Source organism: Apium graveolens, chromosome 3 (genome assembly GCF_009905375.1).
Source record: "Apium graveolens cultivar Ventura chromosome 3, ASM990537v1, whole genome shotgun sequence".
NCBI classification, from domain to species: domain Eukaryota; kingdom Viridiplantae; phylum Streptophyta; class Magnoliopsida; order Apiales; family Apiaceae; genus Apium; species Apium graveolens.
The window spans coordinates 113,320,957-113,340,882 of record NC_133649.1 but is presented as its reverse complement, the minus strand read 5'-3'; the positions used below and the strand labels follow the sequence as shown (position 1 = coordinate 113,340,882).

The 19,926-nt window shown below is 34.9% G+C and overlaps 1 non-coding gene across 1 annotated transcript; it reads left to right on the top strand.

Annotated features, from left to right (window-relative positions):
• Positions 1-4,595: 4,595 nt before the first annotated feature.
• On the top strand, positions 4,596-4,702 carry LOC141715703 (small nucleolar RNA R71). Its single transcript, XR_012572455.1, has one exon. It is a non-coding gene; the product is annotated as a small nucleolar RNA R71 (small nucleolar RNA).
• Positions 4,703-19,926: the final 15,224 nt, after the last annotated feature.

The window sequence follows — 19,926 nt, the reverse complement described above, 5'->3', positions numbered from 1 at the left end:
TCCTATCGGATAACATTTTGGATAAATATTATCATGTTTTGGATAAGCATTATCCTGTTTTGGATAAGCATAAAAGATTTTGGATAATTATCAAAATCGGACTTTTATAAAATGCTTTGTACGAATATAATGTTATCGAAAAGGTTTATCGTATCGAAAATTTTGCGCCGGGCCGCGCACGGGTCAAACCGTAATCCGTATCAAAAAAGTCAAAACACGGAAAATGTTTGGAATTACCATATTAGGTTAGGAAGGAGTTTTCGGAAGAGTTTCGGGTTGTAAAAACGTAAAAAGGTTGAGGTTGAACGATTCTCGACTTTATAAAATAGTTTTGTAATTATTCAGGAAAATAATTAATAAATTCAAAAATTAATATAAAATCATATAACAGTCCAAAAATTACCAGAAAAATACTGTAATTATCTATATTTTATTATGGTCATTATAAAATTAACATACTTATACTTTACCGCGTATAAATATCTACATATCAACACCAATCATTAGATAATTCACCAAAAATCACATAATAATCATTATCAATAAACATAATTACACGCTATGTCCCGGATATTACACTCCAGGTCTTCGTATTGCTCTCGCTTCGCTCCTTGTTATTAAAAATGACTTTTTATTTGTTTATATAGGCTTCTAGACGACCTGGGCTCGCGAAATCACCAAAACAGACTCAAATCAGGATTCTGGGCCTGGAACTTCGCGCGGCCGCCCCGTTTCCTGCACGGGCGCGCACACATTTTGACAAACTGGCGCTGCCGCCCCGCTTCCTACGCGGGCGCACCGTGCCTTTGAACTTGGACTTCTATATTTTCTTGTTTTGGCTGTAATTTGAGTTCCGCTCGTCAAAATTTGATGATTCAATAGTCCACGCGAAGCTATCGAGATGCTCTTTAGCTTGGTAATGGTCTTGAATTCAGTATATGACCTCTTTTTAGCATACTTCCTTGGAAAACTTCTTTCTTTATCCAACTAATGCCTGCAATACAAAAACACAAAAACACATTAAACATACCATAGACTTGAGTCCAAAACACCAATTTAAGCCTGAAATGAAGCATTCCAAATAGATATAAAATACACTTATCACACAAACTTGAAACGATGCTTGTCCTCAAGCATAAAAAGACTCAAAAACTACAAAACAAACCAATGCATGAATGCAAATACGTGAAATTGCAACTAGATGACAATGCAATCGATCCCCTCAGAATAATCATAACCAAATGAATAATCCTACGCCTCTAAGAATGTAATGACTCTAAATAGAGTTTGAATAAATATCACAAATCAACTCACAAACCAGAAATGTGCGTGTGTGCAACACTTAACAGATATACTCTCGATATTAGATCAAATAACCATAACTTATCTATTATCAAAACAATCACGAGTTTGTAAACAGAATAGACGATACACATATAATGACTCAAAACACCTCCTTTCTACTAGAGTTATACAAGGTTTCATGCTATAATTGAACACATAAGAAAGATGCTTATTTGACCGTATAATGAGTGAGGTCCCAAAAGACTTATACAATAATACCCATGTAGCGAGCGTTAGGTTAGTGGATCCCGGACTATAAAAGCCTTAGGTCACTAGGCATAAAGTCCCCTAGAACTTAATAACTCGAGTATTAAAGAGCTCATTCTTGATCAATTATGCATAAACACATACTTTTTTATCTTTTCTTTTTTTTTTCTCTTTTTTTTCTTTTTTTCAATGATTTCTGAATGAGTGTGTTTCCCTCCATCCCATTTAACCCTAGACTACTCATAAAAATATGAGCCGGTTACTAGCTATTTGACGCCTAGCCTTATTCACAACTAGCAATGAAATCCTGCTTTTCTCCAGTTTAAAAATCAGTGCTCCTACGTCATTACGAGAATAGCAAAAATTCTAAATATAACCAAGTGATTGAATTCCAACAAAAAAACAAATATGATCATGATCTAGCTCAAAAGCAACCTATAAGACTTGTGATTTTTTTTCTGGGCATGCAAATCAATTCATTAAGACTTAAAACATCCCTCTATTTGACATTATTATACTCAAATCAACATCAACCAATCAATCAGAAACAGCTCAACCTAAGGGATCATGTTATATGCATGCAAATGCAACTAAATGGACTCACATAATAACACAAACAAAAATGCAAATAAAAATGACCTAAATGAACAATCATGCAAAAATATGAATGAAATATACTAAACATGCAATATGAATCTATATGGATACAACACGAAGTAATCCTTACATTATCACCCCCAAACTTAAAATATTCAATGTCCTCATTGAAGGTAATAATAAGGATTCAAGGCATACCTACTCGTCAGGAGGATCACCCTCTTCGGGTGGAGAATCAGGCGGCGGGTAAACAAAATCAGCTCCAAATACAGGCCAATCGACCTCGACACCAGTGGCCTGAAAAAAGGTGCCCAAAGCTTGAGTCAAATCTGCAACAAAATGACTGTGAATGTCGTGCATGGCCTCCATACGCCTAGTCAATCGCCTGTACTGCTCATTACCAACACCAGTCCTGTCAACTACCAGCTGCGCATGAGAAGAACCCTTTGTAGGCACGGGAGGATCCGTTTGGCTACCTCTACATTATCAAAAATATATCCCAAGCCACCTAAGAATGCATAACTCAAGTGATCTGGAAGTGGGTTGAGCTCAAGTGTGGGAGCTTCTTCAATAGATAGTTCAAAATGCTCCTCAGAATCTTTCAGCTCTGTTAATCCAAGAGACTCGAATGGCAGATCCATCCCCTTTTTCCATGGAGAAGCATTCAAATACTTCCGTTGCACTACCATTTCTTCATATTCACTATCAGATTCCCCTGTCAAGGCACTCTTTGAAGTATCTGACCTTAGTACTTGTTCAAGTTCCGAGTTCACTACATAATTGACCATCTCTACTTTAAAGCATTCCTCTTCATCAGTTGGAAATTTTGTTTCTTTGAACACATTAAAGGTGAACTCCTGATCTAGAATCTTCACTGTAAGCTCTCCCTTCTGTACATCGATCAGAGTTCGGCCAGTATCTAAGAATGGTCTCCCCAAGATAATGGGAATCTTCTTATCTTCCTTAAAGTCCAGAATTACAAAATCATCAGGGAAGATGAGTTTGTCCACCTTAACCAAGACATCCTCCACTATTCCTCGCGGATAAGCGATGGAACGATCAGCTAGTTGCAATGACATATATGTCGGTTTTGGATCAGGTAGACCAAGCTTCTTGAAGATAGACAAGGGCATCAGATTGATGCTAGCTCCCAAATCACACAAGCATTTTTCGAAAGACAAGTTCCCAATAGTACAAGGAATAGTGAAACTTCCAGGATCTTTAAGCTTCAGAGGCAATTTCTGTTGCACAACTGCACTACACTCCTCCTTTAGAGCAACGATTTCCAACTCCTCAAGCTTCACCTTCCGCGAGAGAATACCTTTCATAAACTTCGCATAGCTTGACATTTGTTCTAGAGCTTCTGCAAAAGGTATGTTAATGTGAAACTTCTTGCAAACTTCCAGAAACTTGGCGAATTGTTTGTCGAACTTCTGCTTCTGAAGTCTTTTAGGATATGGCGGAGGTGGATATACTTGTTTATCCCCTGTATTACCCTCAAGAGGATTGTTTTTAGTAAGCCTTTTCTTCGGTTCAACCTCGACATCCTTCTGCATAACTTTTTCTGCCAAATTTTGAATTTCTGGAAAAGTGGAGGGCACGGGCGCGCTGCTATAGGGCGCGGGCGCGCCCACATTCTGGAAATTTTTTTAGATTTTTTATTTTCTTCATTTTCAGGGCTAGCGACCTCTCCAGACCTCAAGGTGATTGCTTTTACCTATTCCTTGACTTCCCTCTTACCTGGATTGACTTCTGTATCACTAGGAATTGTTCCTGCTTATCGATTCAATAAGGCGTTAGTAATTTTCCCTATTTGGTTCTCCAGAGTCTTGATAGAAATAACCTGGCTTTTGCATATAAGCCTCAACTCCTCTAATTCGGATTTTTCATTCAAAGATTGACCTGCACCTCCATGAGTTTTCTGTTGCATTCCCATTTGCTAAAAATATTACCTTGGTGCAAATTGTTGCTGAAAACCAGAAGGATTAAATTGCTTGTTTACAAATTGCTAGTACGGCTGTTGCATCGTATTCTGATTTTCGTACTAGCTGAAGTTAGGATGATTCTGGTTCTCAGGGTAATAAATGTTTGGAACTGGTTGTTGCGATCTCTAAAAGTTGCCCACAAACTAAGCTGATTCACTAGATATAGCGCATTGCTCCGTTACATGTGAACATGCACAAAGCTCACAAACACTAGTTATCTGATTAACACCATAGTTAGCCAGAGAATCGATCTTCATAGATAACGCCTTTAGTTGAGCAGTGATAGCCGTAGCTGTATCCACCTCAAGAACTCCTGCTACCTTGCCCTGTGGCAATCTCTGGATTGGATTCTGATATTCATTAGTAGCCATCAGTTCAATTAGCTCATAAGCTTCATTATAGCTCTTAGCCCATAAGGCTCCACCTGATGCTACATCGAACATGGGTCTGGATTGTGCTCCCAAACCATGATGAGGACACTTTCTAAGCATCTCCTTATAGCGCTCCCAAGCTTCACATAAAGGTTCTCCCGATTGTTGTGCAAATTGAGTAAGAGCATTCCTGATTGCAGCTGTCTTCGCCATGGGGAAGAATTTAATAAGAAACTTATGAGCAAGATCTTCTCAAGTAGTAATAGAACCTGCTAGTAGAGAGTGTAACCTAGCTCTTAGCCTTATCCCTCAGAGAGAATGGAACAGTCTCAGTTCAACCGCATCCTTAGACACACCATTGAACCTGAAGATGTCACAGATCTCTATAAAATCCCTGATGTGCATATTGGGCTCTTCCATTGGAGAACCCCCAAACTGGACTGAATTCTGTACCATTTGAATCGTGCTAGTCTTGATTTCAAAAGTATTAGCCGCGATGGCTGGCCTGATAATGCTAGACTGAATATCATTGATTTTCGGTTGAGAATAATCCATCAAAACTTATAGTTTCGCTGCTGGTTCTCCCATTGCAATAAATACTTCTTCTTCAAATTTTTCCTCTTCTTCAAAGACTATTTTTCCTCTCCTTCAACTTCGCTTAGTGTTTCCTTACGAGATTGAGAACGCGTTCGCATACACACTCTCTGGAGTACCTGAAACACATGACTAAAGTAAACCTTGTAAGAAAAAAATCTGAGTCAGTGAACTTTAACGACCACTGCTGTCAAGCACATAAACTAAAATTTAACACCGAGTCCCCAGCAACTGCGCCAAAAACTTGTTCGCTATAATTCAAACGTGAAAATACACACAAGCATACGTGATCACAAGTAGTATAAGATATAAGTCAAGTTCGTTCCCACATGGACTGGTTTAGGTTAATTTCAGATTATCCATTTATGCAACAATGTATGGTTATCGTTCAATGGCAAGACAATAACAAATTCAGTTGATTAACTAATTACAATAGATTATACTAACATGCATTAACTAAGAGAATAAATGTGTTTTACTTATATAAGAATAAACATGAGATTCTAACTTCAATAAATACTTCATTCAAAGTCTATGTCTTTAACCTTAGCATGTGATGGTGAAGATAACTAATCAGATAACACGAAATTAGTATACGCCAACTTTTATTTTACGTATACCCTACTACTAAGCATCCACAATTAAGACAGAAGATAGTAGACCCCAATTATGCTTAGACCCTATATGCTTATAAGATTTGAAAACATAACGGTTGAAGAGCAAGTTATCTATCTTGATTACATAGGGTGAATAAGATGGTTAAAATTACCCACGAATTATGCATGTCAATTCATACATATACCTATGCTAGCATGGCAAGTTCTAAACCTCTATATTCATTGTTGCTTCAATGGAGATTAATAAACAACCTTAGATGTTAGCTACGCATCAGAGACGAATAAGCATAAATAAACTATGAAATCATAATTCATCACACACTAAAGAATTAGAACAATTAACTATTGAAATCCATTGATAAATCCGCTAGAACCCCATGACAACGATTAGTTCATAATCGAACTTATCATCACCATGGGTTCCAATGAAAACATGATAATATATAATATAAGAGTACTAAGGTTCAAATATAAATTAAAAAAGCATCAAAGTATCAACTATATTGAAGAATACAAAAGTCTTCTTCTCCCTAACCGTCTTGTGCTCTCTACGTCTTTGTATTGCTCTCCTTTTGCTCCTTGTTATTAAAAACGACTTTTTATTGGTTTATATAGGCTTATGGACGACTTGGGCTCGCGAAATCACCAAAACAGACTCAAATCAGGATTCTGGGCCAGGAACCCCACGTGGCCGCCCCGTTTCCCGTGCGGGCAGCGCGCACATTCTGACAAACAGGCGCAGCTGCTCCGCTTCCTGCGCGGGCGTGCTGTTCCTTTAAACTTGGACTTCTGCATTTTCTTGTTTTGGATGTAATTTGAGTTCCGCTCGTCAGAATTTGATGATTCAATAGTCCACGTGAAGCTATCGAGATGCTCTTCAGCTTGAGAATGCTCTTGACTTCAGAATCTGATCTCTTTTCAGAAAATTTCCCTGAAAAACTTATTTCTTCATCCAACTAATGCCTACAATGTAAAAACACAAAAATATATCAAAGATACCAGATACTTGAGTCCAAAACACCAATTTAAGTCTGAAATGAAGTGTTCCAAGTACATATAAAATCCACTTATCACAAACCCTCCACCTCAAACCAAACAGACATTCCATCCACCTCAAACACTACACCCCAACCTTCTCACCTACTATCTCAATGGTTTCAAGATGCTCAAGCCCAACCAACAATTGTAGATGATCTTTTAGTTGAGAAGCTTGCATGCCTAGCCAACATTTCCAAACAACTCCTTACAAAAGATATGTCAAATTAATACTATCAAGCTATACTACTTTCATACAAAGGGGATATTGAGGAGCAGCAGGAAAAGATTGCAGATGAAGCAGATGGTAATGTGGATGCATGGATCTCAAAAGACTTCACAACAACTATGGAGGAGGCCTTAGCAAAGTTCAAAGAGAAGTATGTCAGAATTCTAAGTAGTAATGCTAAGGTTCTCACCCCTTGGGAGGTGTATGATGTTGTGACAGAGATGTATATAGCTCAGTTAAAGGCCTTTCACCATGTTGAAAGAGCCATGGAAAGCACCTTGGTCAAGCATCAAAATAAAGTAAAGAAGCTGGTAAATGACAGGATTGATGAGCTGATGCCAACCTTTCAGGAAATCAAATCCAAGTTAAACAAATTCGCAAATAGACTACAAGCTCTTTCTCTTACTCATATGGAGGAAAATATGGCCAAGCTAAGGGAATCTTTCAAAGCTCTATATGAAATGATCCAGAATCAATTACTCAATATAATGATACCAAGGTCAAAGTGGAGCACCTTTATAAGGCTAGATTTGAACCTTCAACCTTGGTCATAGAGGAGGTGAAGAATGTTGTCCAGAATTCTGTTGGTTCTTTGTCAGCATCAAGCTTAGTGCAATCCTTGTTTACATCAACTCCCCAATAAATCCAAAATTTGTAAGATCAAATCTCATCCCTCAAATCTTCCAATGCATCTTTGACAGCTCAAGCTTCCCAGTTGACATCCTTGGTGCAGAGTCAACATAATGATATCAGGTCCCTAGTAGACTCCCACAAACATCTCAAAATTTAGAATTCTGTCTCTTTGGGAGCTATCATGGGTGCCTTGAACATTCCTCTACCTGCATTTCCAGAAGTTGTTAGGACAGAAATTCCTAATCCGCTACTCCTGCCTGTTACCAATACTATGGGGGAGATAGCAGCTAGAATACAACAATCAAAAGAAGATGGCCTTTAAAAATCAACCTCGTATATTAGCCAAAGCTCCACTCAAATAAAATTTCTCAAGATGTAAGTAAAGAAAGACTCCAAAACGCCGTAGAAGGACCCTGTCAAGACAAGGAGTTCAATGAGCTACTAACTGTGCTAAGAGTCTCTCTTCATAATAACTATATCACCTACAAAAGATCTATGGTCAACAATATTAATTTTATGAGAGTGTTGATATTGAGAAAAAGGAACTTTATGGAGAAAAAAATAGTGGCCAATGTCAATGATTATGGTTTAGACAGGTGTCTACAGGTGTCTCTATCAAATCTCCAATGCAAGAGAGCATCTGAGCTGAATGTCATCATTAATAGAGTCAATCCAGTTATTCCAAAGGACACTCAATTGCTTAATAAACTCAAAAAGGCTCAGATAGCTGCTTTTACTGAAGCTTATCTTCATTTAAGCAAGGGGTGGCCTACAAGTGTGCTCAAACCAGAAAGTGTAAATACTTCACAATCCCCAAAAACTGTGTTAGGGGTAATCTTAGACTAATAATGACATTGGAAACTGATCTAAAAACAAAGAAGAAGAAGACAGAGGAAGATGAGAAAGTGATAAGAATTTTGGGAAGATATTTGCAGAATGCTGAAACTATGTTGCCAAATAACCAACTCGACACCAAAAATGACTTGGATGATGATGAGCAGAAGAATGATGAGCAAAAACATTATGGCTCAAATCCAAGTCAATCTACCAAGGCAACTGTAGTAAGGTAGATGAGAAGAAGAAGGATGATAAAAAGAAGGGAGATGAAAGCAGGAGGAAGAAAGGGGTAGGAGAAGAAGGTACCAAGAAAAATGTCCGACAAAATCAAATCTCACAAACTCAAACCTCTAGACCTAGCCAAACACCATCTCAACCAATCATACCTCAAAAGCCAAATTTCTTGTGTAAACAAACTGTAAACACCTTACTCAAAATATCAATCAGATCCAACCATGTCACCCTAAAGAAAATTACAAACCTACCTTCATTAAAGCCTCCAACCAAAACTCACTTCAAGACTGCTGGAAGAAAACCAGGAAAATGTAAGTTGATGCTGGTGTCATCTGAAATTATTTCAATCAAGATGATTTTTTACCTCTAAACATGAGCATAACAGATAATGACCATTTTCAACAATTATCTGAAGAAATTGTCAAAGTCTGTGTTGTCTCTTTAGTAGAAGTTAGAATCTACTATTTGAATGGCTCCTTTATTTTTCTTAGCAGGGAATTAATGGAATAATTTTCAACCACTGAATTGAAGAGGGTAATTAGTGTTAGGTTCGTAATATAACTGTAGGGGGTGAATACATTTTATGCAAAAAAATCGATAAAGCTTAACATAATCAACAGTTTTTATATTAATCAGATAAAAACTGTTATAAAAGTACTCTCTCAAAGGTTGAACAATTATCCTTGAGAGCTGCTAGGTTATCTGAAAGATATAACAATTCGTAACACATCTAGTGTAAATCTAATATGTGCTTATATAGTGCACAATTACACAATTAATAAGGAATCATATTCTATTACAAAAAGGAAACCTAATACATATCCATGTTTGATTGCTTCTGTAAGTAAAGTCCTTCACCGCCTTGACTTCTACAATCCCTTTCCTTCTTTGATACCTACTGATGTGACTAAATACTGATTATCAAATGCTAATTATCAAATACTGATAGACAAGTACTGATGATGTCACCTTCAGTAAATCCTAATATCAAATGCTGATAAAAACTCTGATACTGATATCATTAATTTCTTCGAGCAATCTCCCCCAACTTGTGCATCATGTAATTATATACAAGTTCTAATTGATGATGTCAAAAACTATCTAGATGTAGTCAAGTAAACATATACATTCTTACAATCAGTGAATATCAGACTTTATCTTAAATTCTGAACTCTAACACAATCTTCAGCTTCTTCAAGAAACTTCCTTAATATATTTTCTTCCATAACATCCAAGTACCATTGCATCCTCTGTTCGATTTCCTTTAGCTCATATGTTGATTCATCATTTTGATAGATGGCTTCCCTGAGATCATATAGCTTTAAATTTCCAAGAGATAGATCATCAAGTTCTAGAAATCCTATCTTCTTTCCATCAGGATTAATAGTCAGAACTTCTCTTTCTAGAGATTTAATCACTTTGGCTCCTCCAATGGGCATATCAACAATATATTCAGTTTGATCAATGTACTTTGAAATGTTGTTTGACTTGTAAGTCATTCCTTTCTGCTTCAACTGTATTAAGTTCTTAAAAAATGTAGACCATCTGGAAGTTACATGACTTTTACCTTAAGAATTGTAAGTTTCAACTCCTATCAGGGTTTATCTTTCATATGTTCTAGTGTTATCCTCAACCTCCTCCCAGATTCCAGAAAATAAATTACTTTTTCTCCAATAAAATCCATAACAATTTGTACTGATATGATCTTCTGCAAGTCTTCGAGCATCACATTATCTCCAATTTCTGTCAGATTTGCATGCTTTCACAGAATCAAAGCATCACCCACAAATAGATTAGTATCAAACCTTTACAGACCACTTGTGACTCCAGGTCTTCTAGCATGAGAACTCCCACTATAAATCTTCTTTAATGTTTCAGAGGAATCTCTTCTAGGTGCATGTTTCTTGCTTCCCCATAGAAGCTTCCTCTTCTCTTTAAAAGTAAGCACTGGCATATCAGAATTTAAGTTCTCAAAATCAGGATTTATTGTCTCATCTTGAATTGGGTTTGGAGTGTCAACAACTTGAGTAGTATCAGAGGTTGTGACTGGTTGAACTTTAGCATTTGTCTGTTCATTAACTTGAGCATTGTCAGAGGTTAATTTCAGTTTATCAGCCCAATCAGCTTCATAAATCTTTCTTATTTGATGAGCTTGACTCGCTTCTTCTTTTTCTTCAACTCTTTCTTCAGTATCAAAAGTTTGAGCTACTGTATAGACTGGATGTATCAGAATTTGAAGTTTGGATGCTTTGGATACTGATTTAATTTTAGCAGCTTTAGCTTTAGGCTTTGGCTTGGACTTCTCTCCTATCTTCTCTTTCCCCTTATGTCTCTTGTCAGCATTTAAGATTTCTTGAGACCTGAGAGGTCTTTCAGCATCTGTTTGACTCACCTCCCTTATAACTACCCCTTTGGTTGGTGTGTTTGAAGGATCATCTTCATAAGGTAATAGAGAGATAGCCGCATCAGTATTTTCTGTCCTCATAGATTTGAATTCTTCCTCCATTTGCCTAAGCTGTTCAAGATCAACTCCAGGATTTTCTTTCTCAAAGATTCTTTTACTCATCTCAGAATCAAATGCCTGAATCTTTGGCTCCTTTTAGAAAAGAGTTATCTTTCTGCCTTTAACTTTTAGAGTTTGTAGATATTGAATTGCTTCTGCACCAGCTTCTATCTCCAGAGTGCCTTGGTCATCATCAACATTTGTGACTTTTAGAGTTTATTGAGTTATTGTAGTAGTCAAAGTCAAATATTTAGATTGTACTCTCCTTTTTCTCTTCCTACTTTCTCCACCTTGTCTATATTGAGACCTAGTGGCTTTTGATGAACCACTAGTCCCAACTAGATCTTAACCTATTCTCCTCATAATGTCATTCTTTCCCCCCCTTTGCCCTCTATCAGGATTTTCATCATCAACATCTTTCAATGTTAGGTGTTTATATTTAGATTTATCAACCTTCTTCCCCTTTTTGGCATCATCACCAAGCAGAATGGAAAGGATCAGCTCCATTATAGTTTGTACCTCAGTAAGTTGCCCAGACATTTCCTTCTGATTTTCCTCCAATCTAGCCTGATTGGCTTCAATTTTAGTTTGTCTGTCAATAATAGGTGTAACGACTGGGAAACTTACGTCTGTATTATATCATATTTATAATAAATTATGTATGTTAATGTGTCATTTATGTGCAATTATCTGTCAAACCCTAATTGTTACGTGTTACGTGTATTTCGTGTCATTTCAGTATTTTAAGATATTTTTCAGATATTTTATTTTTGCATTCATCGCTTTCATTTTAAATGTTTTACGACCCAAACCATGGTTTTAAAGCCAGTATTTCAAATAAAATAATGGGCCTTATTTTTCATCAAACGGCTTTTACCATCGCATTCTTCTGAACATCTAGATATTTTATAAATTTTCTCTTTTTGAGAAAAATGACTTTTCCGGGCTCCATTGGGTGTTAAAAACCCCACAAAAATCACATTTTTATTTTTATAAAATTATAGGATTTTTATTTATACCATTTCTTTCTATTTTTGCATTATTCACAATTTTTGGGAAATTTTGGCATATATATTGTATATATAAAATATTTATAAATTAAATTTTAATACCCAAAAATTATAAAAATTAGGGCCAAATATTTTTATTAGATGTATAATTAGCCCCTTAATTTTATTTAGGAGTATTAATTTTGCAGCTATAAATACCCTAATTATTTTTAATTTATATAATTAAAAATCAGAAAATTCAGCAATTATTCCCAATTTCCAGAAATTAGGGTTTGGTGTTCTTGACTTCCACCAGCGATTTGATCGTGATTCTGATCTCCAAATCAAGCATGTAAGTAGTCGTTGCAAAGCTCTTGATCTCTACTTTCGATTGGTATAATCAATTTCATGTTTTATATCTTTGATTTTCAATTCGTATTTTTAGGGTTTATAGTCAAATTAGGCGTTTTTGATTCTTGAATTGTTTGATGATTTTGATGGTTCGTAAAGCTTCCCCTGAGTCTTTGGAATGATTTTGAGTATTCAATTGACCGGTATAACCCCAGGAGGGTATGGTTCGAGTTCGCGGGTTTAACATAATTTTTTATTCATTTTTTATGATTTTGGTGATGTTTTGATTGTTGTTGATGGCTGGGTTTGATTGTAGAATTAAACAGCTTTATTTTTGTATAATAATCTTTAAGTTTGGTATACAAACACGAAGGATCGTGTTTTTGGCCGGATTTCTGCCGGTTATTGTCTGGTTGTTGCCGGAGAAGACGACAGAGCTATCGTCGGTGGTTGCAGGATGGGTGGCTGTGATGATGGAGTCGAGGAGAACGTGTTGGCAGGAAGAACGGTGTCGAACCATTACGTTTGGCTTCGATTGAGCCTCGCCGGAAATAGACCCCGGTGCCGGATTCTGGGCAACCGGGCGGCTATTCTTGGTGACCTGTGGTCGACCCGGTTTCGACCTGGGAAATGACCCGGGTTTGATCCTTCAATCCCCAAATCCATTTCCTATTTCCTGTTTCTGTATTTTAATTAATTATTAATATTTTATAAAATCAAAATTAGTTTTTATTAATTGTAAAAATCAAATAAAAATCGGTTTTAAATTCTGAAAGATATTATTAATAATTTCTAAATTATTTTCTAAATTTCAAAATTTAAAAATTATTATTTAATGATTATTTAACTGTTTATTTAATAATTTAATAATTTACTTATTATTTAATAATTAAGTAAATAATAATAAATAGGATTAAAAATAATCGAATAATATGATTAAAGATTCGATAATTAGTTGAATAAAACGAGTAACTTGTATCTATGCAGGTACTTGAACGATAAGTTCGATTATTATTATTCGAGCAATAGTTAATTATTCGTAGAGTATCGTAATAATTATTCGTAATGAATAATTAAATACAGATAGTTGATTTAAATCGTATAAATTATAATAATAATCGTTATGTGTTAATAATTATACGAGAAGGGTGAGTAACTCGTATTAATGCGAGTAGGTGATCGGTGAATTGGATTCTGATTCGAATAATAACTTATTTATTCTATAATTAACGTATCAACCAATAATATTGATTATTTATTTGTAAATAATCGATCTAATCGAGTAAATAATAACGAGTTGTAAATATTTGTATTAAATTGTAATTAATCCTAATAATTAGGGATTAATTATTTTAGATTATCAAATAATTACTTATTAAATATTTATTAGTTATTTATTATTCATAAATTACTTAAAAGTGATTAATTACTTCGATAATTAATCAAATAACTTTCAATAAATCAAAACATATTCATTTTAACTCCAAAAATTATAGAAAAATTATTTTTGACTTTGATTTTTCTTAAATAATTATTTAAAAATTATTTTAGGGTTTAAAAATTTGTAATAATTATTTATATTGAATAATAAATTGAATCATCAGTGTTTAATTGATATTAATTAGACCGTTTGTCCGATTTGAGCGAAACGAAAGCCCTTTGACTCAGAAAAATGAATTCTTGTCATTAAAATAATATTAAGACCTAATTTATTCTAAAAATTAGTTGACTTTGATATTTTCTCGATTATCAGTTGAAGTGCGTGCCAAAAAGAGTCCGAAAAATTCCAGAAAAATGGGAAACGAGTTAGATGGTGATTAGTAGAGCGATCAGCGTGTCAATTTTGATTCTAAAAATTATTTTAACTATAAAAATGATTATGTGCTTATGTGCTTATGTGTATTATGTGGTTAATCGAGTCTTACTTGCTTATATTTAATATACGAGTCAGTCATAAGCGTATGGGTAGATAATAGGAACGAAATGAAGTCGATTCAAGATGCAATTGAAGTACAAAATGACTTAACCAGTCTATTTTGCTAACAGAAGCTAAGCCAGCAAGGCAGGTTGTTGTGCATATGTTGTGTACTTGATGATTTCATAAACAAAACACCTAAGTAGATTTTACTTAGTGAAATAATGTAGCACTCGACGGATAAGAATTATAGTCCCGACGGATAACTCATTATAGTCCCGACGGATGATAACTTATTATCCATCGAGTGAGTAGCTTATGTAATAATGAGTCTGTAGCACATTTCTGCATACACCTTTGTATAGATTCTGTAGTAGCATATAAGTCATGATTGACTTTAACTAGATATGCAGAATAGGTTGATTAATTGTACATAAATGATGTCTTATAATTCTGCATAAATGAAATGAAGTCAAGTGCCAAAATAGCTACCTACGGATGATTAACAAAGCCATCAATGGATGATCAAATGGCTATCAACGGATGTTCAATATAGGAGTCGACGGATGATCAATAAAGCCATCAACGGATGATCATAAACTCGACGGATGATCATATACTCAGCGGATAAAGAATTCAAATATCAATTGACAGTGACAGCATAGTCACATGCGTCGAAGTGTATGCAAATGGAATGAGGAAGCCTATTAACTGGGTAATAGAGAACAAAGTAGCAAAGTATTAGACCCGATAGTTTTTATAATGATCCTGTCTTTTGATTTTGTAATCTTGGTAATATATAAACCAAGAAGTAGCAAATAGAAACATGGATCTGAGATACAAAAAGTGAGAAACATTTTGTAAGCAGAATTCTTAGCATTTCTCTGTACTCTCAGTAGTTCAATATTTGTAAGTAGCTTTGAGCATTCTTGCACACAGAGTTCTCTCGATATATATTATATATCTCTGGTGGAATCATTCAAATCCACCAGAAAGTTTTTAAAGACTCCTATTTTTAATTACTTGTGTTTTGATTCACTTAAGTTTTTATTCCGCATTGTGCTAATCAATACACTTATATTTATATTCGAGTTTGAACATTTTATTTCAAGAAAAAGTTTCAAGAATTCCATTCAACCCCCCTTCTGTAATTCTTGTCATATTGTTAAGGGACTAACACAGGTTGAGTAGGTGATAGATGAAGGTGATTTAATTGTAGTGAGTCGCGCAGAAGGCAAGTTTCTCCCCTATTCTATTTTGTAGAAAATGATATTCTCTTTAAATTTTTATCATGGTTGCACTCTTTTTGATTCTCTTGTTCATATTTCCTTTCGATTCTTGCTTATCCTTTTCATTTGACTTTATTGTTCATATTCCAATTTTTACGCACAATTATTGATATATTCTGGTGATTAGAATGTGTCAAAGCATACCGATTGTTCCGGTTGCTATTCCAGGGACTGGATAATGATACTTTAGGGATTAAGTTTACTTAATCCTAAGGGCCGGAACATAACCGGATCCTTGAGATGGGCCGTAGTGCCTGGATGCCCGACGGGATCTATATAGTGAGATATAGATCTGCACTGTATCATGGCTGATCAGCAGGGTATAGATGCGAACTTGAGTCCAGTTTAGTTTGTTTGTATTCGCCAATAATGGCCTTATTTCTATTCTCACGGGGTTATATCTTTGCAGATATACCCGGGTTACGGATTCATTTAAAATGCCTTAACACTGTTTATATTTTGCGGACTTGTTGAGCAATGGTTGGCTCACCCTTTTTGTTGTTATCCTCCTTATTGTTTTCAGTTAAGAAGGAATATGAAACCCATCAGGATTCGAGTGGTAAAGAAGCGGGTCAAGCCTCAAGATCCTCTCATACCCAAGGTGTTGATCCCAATTCAGGAAGAAAGCTTTGAGTTGCCCGAACAGGTGGTGTGTAGATTGTTAATGTGTGTGTTTGAATAAAAGGTGAACTTAGTTAAAATTGGTTAGATAATGGTTTGTAATAAAAAGAGTTTGTGAGATTTTGGATTTGGTTTGTAATAAAGTAGTTAGTGGTTCTTGTTTTCATACTTTAACCTAAAAAGATCCTGGTTAGTGTTAAAGGGGTTTAGTTTTATTTTTTTATTATTGCTAATCAGATTGTACAGGGTTGGTTATTAGCTTGTAACCCGCAGACTTATACCCCGGGTCTGGAGGGCGTTATAGGTTTGGCATCAGAGCTGTAGGTTTGGTCCCTGAAAACAAGAACATTAGGGTTAAGATAAGATAGGGAGATCACATATGATAGGAATAGTTAAGTAGGAAGAATAGTGTTAGGATTTAAGTCAGATTAGAATAGGAAAGTATAAATCTTAGGATTTTTTAGTGACCTTTCTTTTCTTTGGCATATTATCAGATGGCATCTTCTGGTTATTCTGCATCTTCTGAGAGGACAGTCACCGGGCCAGTAGCACCAGTTGTACCTGTAATATCCCGGATATATCGTGTAATTAGTTTTGCTATTATATAATTATTATGTGTGTTCAGTATTTATTCTGTGAGCTAATTGTTAAGTGTTATCTGTACTTGAATATTCAAGAATAATATTAATTGAGTATTTTAATTTTTATATGTCCAAAATAAAATATAGATAATTGTCATATCTTCCTAATTATTTTTATGTTGGTTTATGGATTTATAAGAATCATATGAAATTTCTAAAATCTTTTTCCGGGTAATTAAAATCTATTTTATAAAAACGAGAACCAACCGACGTCAACCGTTGTTATGTTTTTGGAACCCAAAACTCTTTCGAGAACTCCTTCCTAACCTAATTGTAATATTCCGAGCATATTCCATGTTTCGACTTTTTCGATCCGGCGTACGGTTTGTCCTGCGCGGGTCCCGGCGCAACATTTTCGATACAATATTCGTTTCGGTAAATCAATAAAACCCGTATTTTCGATAAACGGGAGCTTTTTATTAAACTATCACAATTATCACTTCGTAATACGTGTAACCAGGCGCTGAGACCAAGACCGCAGTACAAATTATACTGATTTGGATAATTATCCCGAAAACCGATACCGTTTGGATCAGTTTTTACAAATAAACGTACCGTTTTATATCCGGAATGGTCCAACGGGATACTAATTTTCCGTAATTATAAATAGCCTTTTACCGTAATTTATTTCATATCAAAATCATTTGCAGACAGATAATTATATAATTTTCAGAGAAAAACCCTAATTTCCTAAAACTGTTCTAAGAATCAAACAAGCATTTGGAGGTGTTATTGAATTCGGTTTGGAAAGCTCGAGTAACCAATCTGAAGGTCTTGAAGAGCTCTACCAGATTCTGTAATCCATACACCTGCATAAATCAAGGTTATTTTTCTAAAAAATTATTTATTTTTGAATTTATTTTATTAAAAATATGAATTTTTGTTCGGATGATTGTTTGTATGATTTGATGATTGCATGTTGTAGAGCTTGTTTTCCTGATGATTTTCATATGTCATACGTCTGATTTGGAGTTCAATAACATGTTCAAATTTGAGTTTGATTTTCGAATTTTAAAATTAGGGTTTATAACCCGTATGAATGTTCTTAATTAAAATTTGGGGGTTTCTTATTCTGTGATAGATTGATGTTGTGTTATAGTGGGTTGTGTTCTCTGTGAAATTTGCAATCTAGTCGTATAAGTTTCATGAACCAACGAGGTCTGTAGAGAAGGGAGTTGTGTTTTGAAGTTTTCCGATGTTCGCCGGAAACTGGAAAATTTCACGGCCAAATTTCGGCCAACTCAGGGATTGTTAGGTTGTTTTGATTGTATGGTTGTGTTCCTGGTAACCTCTAGATGTGATCTGGAGGTGTTGGTGGGGTGAGGACGCCGGGAACGTGTTCTCCGGCCATCCCCGACTGTTTTCCGGCGACCCCCTGGAAAATTGCAGTTTGGTCCCTACAGTTTTGAAAACGATGCAGTTTGGTCCCTGTAGTTTCCAGACTTTGCAAAAATTGGATTTCTGTTTTAAAAATGTTTAAAAATCATATTTCCTATTTATTTTTATTATAAAAATTCGTTTTTAATTTCTGAAAATTCTAAAAATTATTATTTTAATTTTGAAAATTATTATTTTAATTTTGAAAATTATTTTTAATTCACAAATAAATCTAAATTAATTAGTTAATTAATTTCAGTTAATTTCTAATTTCTAATTGGTCAATTAATTCGAAAATTAATTGATTAATTAATTTAATTAATTATTAATTGATTTTATTTAATTATTTAATTAGATTTAATTATTTAAAAATGATTTAAAAATTCTGAAAAATAGTTTCGAGCTTTAAAATATTATTCTAAATTGTTTCCGAGGCTTGATAATTATTCTAAAATTATTTCGGAGCCAGAATTGGCCAACCGAACCCTGTTTATTAACCCGAAATTGATCCAACGACCCGTTTTAATTCCGAAAAATGTTTTAAAAATCATTTTAAATACCAGAAAGCCTATTTATGACCCGAGACTTCTTTATAAATAATATATCATTGATTACGTGATGTATTATGTGCTATATGTGACTTGTTAATTGACTATCGGTCTATATATTCAGTGTTTACTTGATTATTGCATAACTTTCAATCCGTTAATCGGATTTGGGTAAAACGAAGGGTAGATAGAAGTATGTGTTGAATAGAATTCCATGAGTAAATTATTGATAGATGCTTATGATATGTAAGCAGAAGAGGCAAGGCGTAGGAAAGGGAAACAGTTAGTTGAGGAGTAAGACGCTTGTGATTGAAAGCGAGTGCGGTGTAGTAAGCTAATATCAGGCAAGTATTCCGAACTTTCTCGAAATATTGTAATACGTGATAGTCTTGTTGATATTGCAAGTGCCTTGAAGCACTGAAACCTAAACTCTGATTCCAGTTATTGTTCTTGAGCCATAAACCTTATTCTTTCTAGATCATTGATTGTTGTATACCTAAACACAAATCTCAAGTATACGATATTACTCCACAAATACATGTAAACAAAATCCCAAACACTGAACTGAATTACTTGTACATTCAATCATTGTATTCTATGCTTTGAAAGCCCAAATCTTTGAAACCCTGAAATGTTGATTCCTTTGTTATCCAATTCTTTTATTACCCAGCATCCAAGATTTTAAATTGCCTTATTGATCCTTACAAGGATTGAAACCCTTTCATTGTTAAACATTTATTGTTGTTAATGATTTCGGTTATTGTTTATTATTGCATATTCTGTTATTATGTTAGAATTGGATTGTTTTTATAAAATTGTGGACCAGATTCGTGGTCAGACCATATAATGGTCAAGTTAGGCCAATGTGTGCCTTGGATCCAGTAGTTAGAGCAATGCTGTGTGCCTTGCTCGGGGTTAGTGCGTGACTGATCAGCAGCCTAACCTTGGTTTTTAAATTAAAAGTATAATATCCAATTCTAAATCATAATCCAATGTTCACTTGATATCA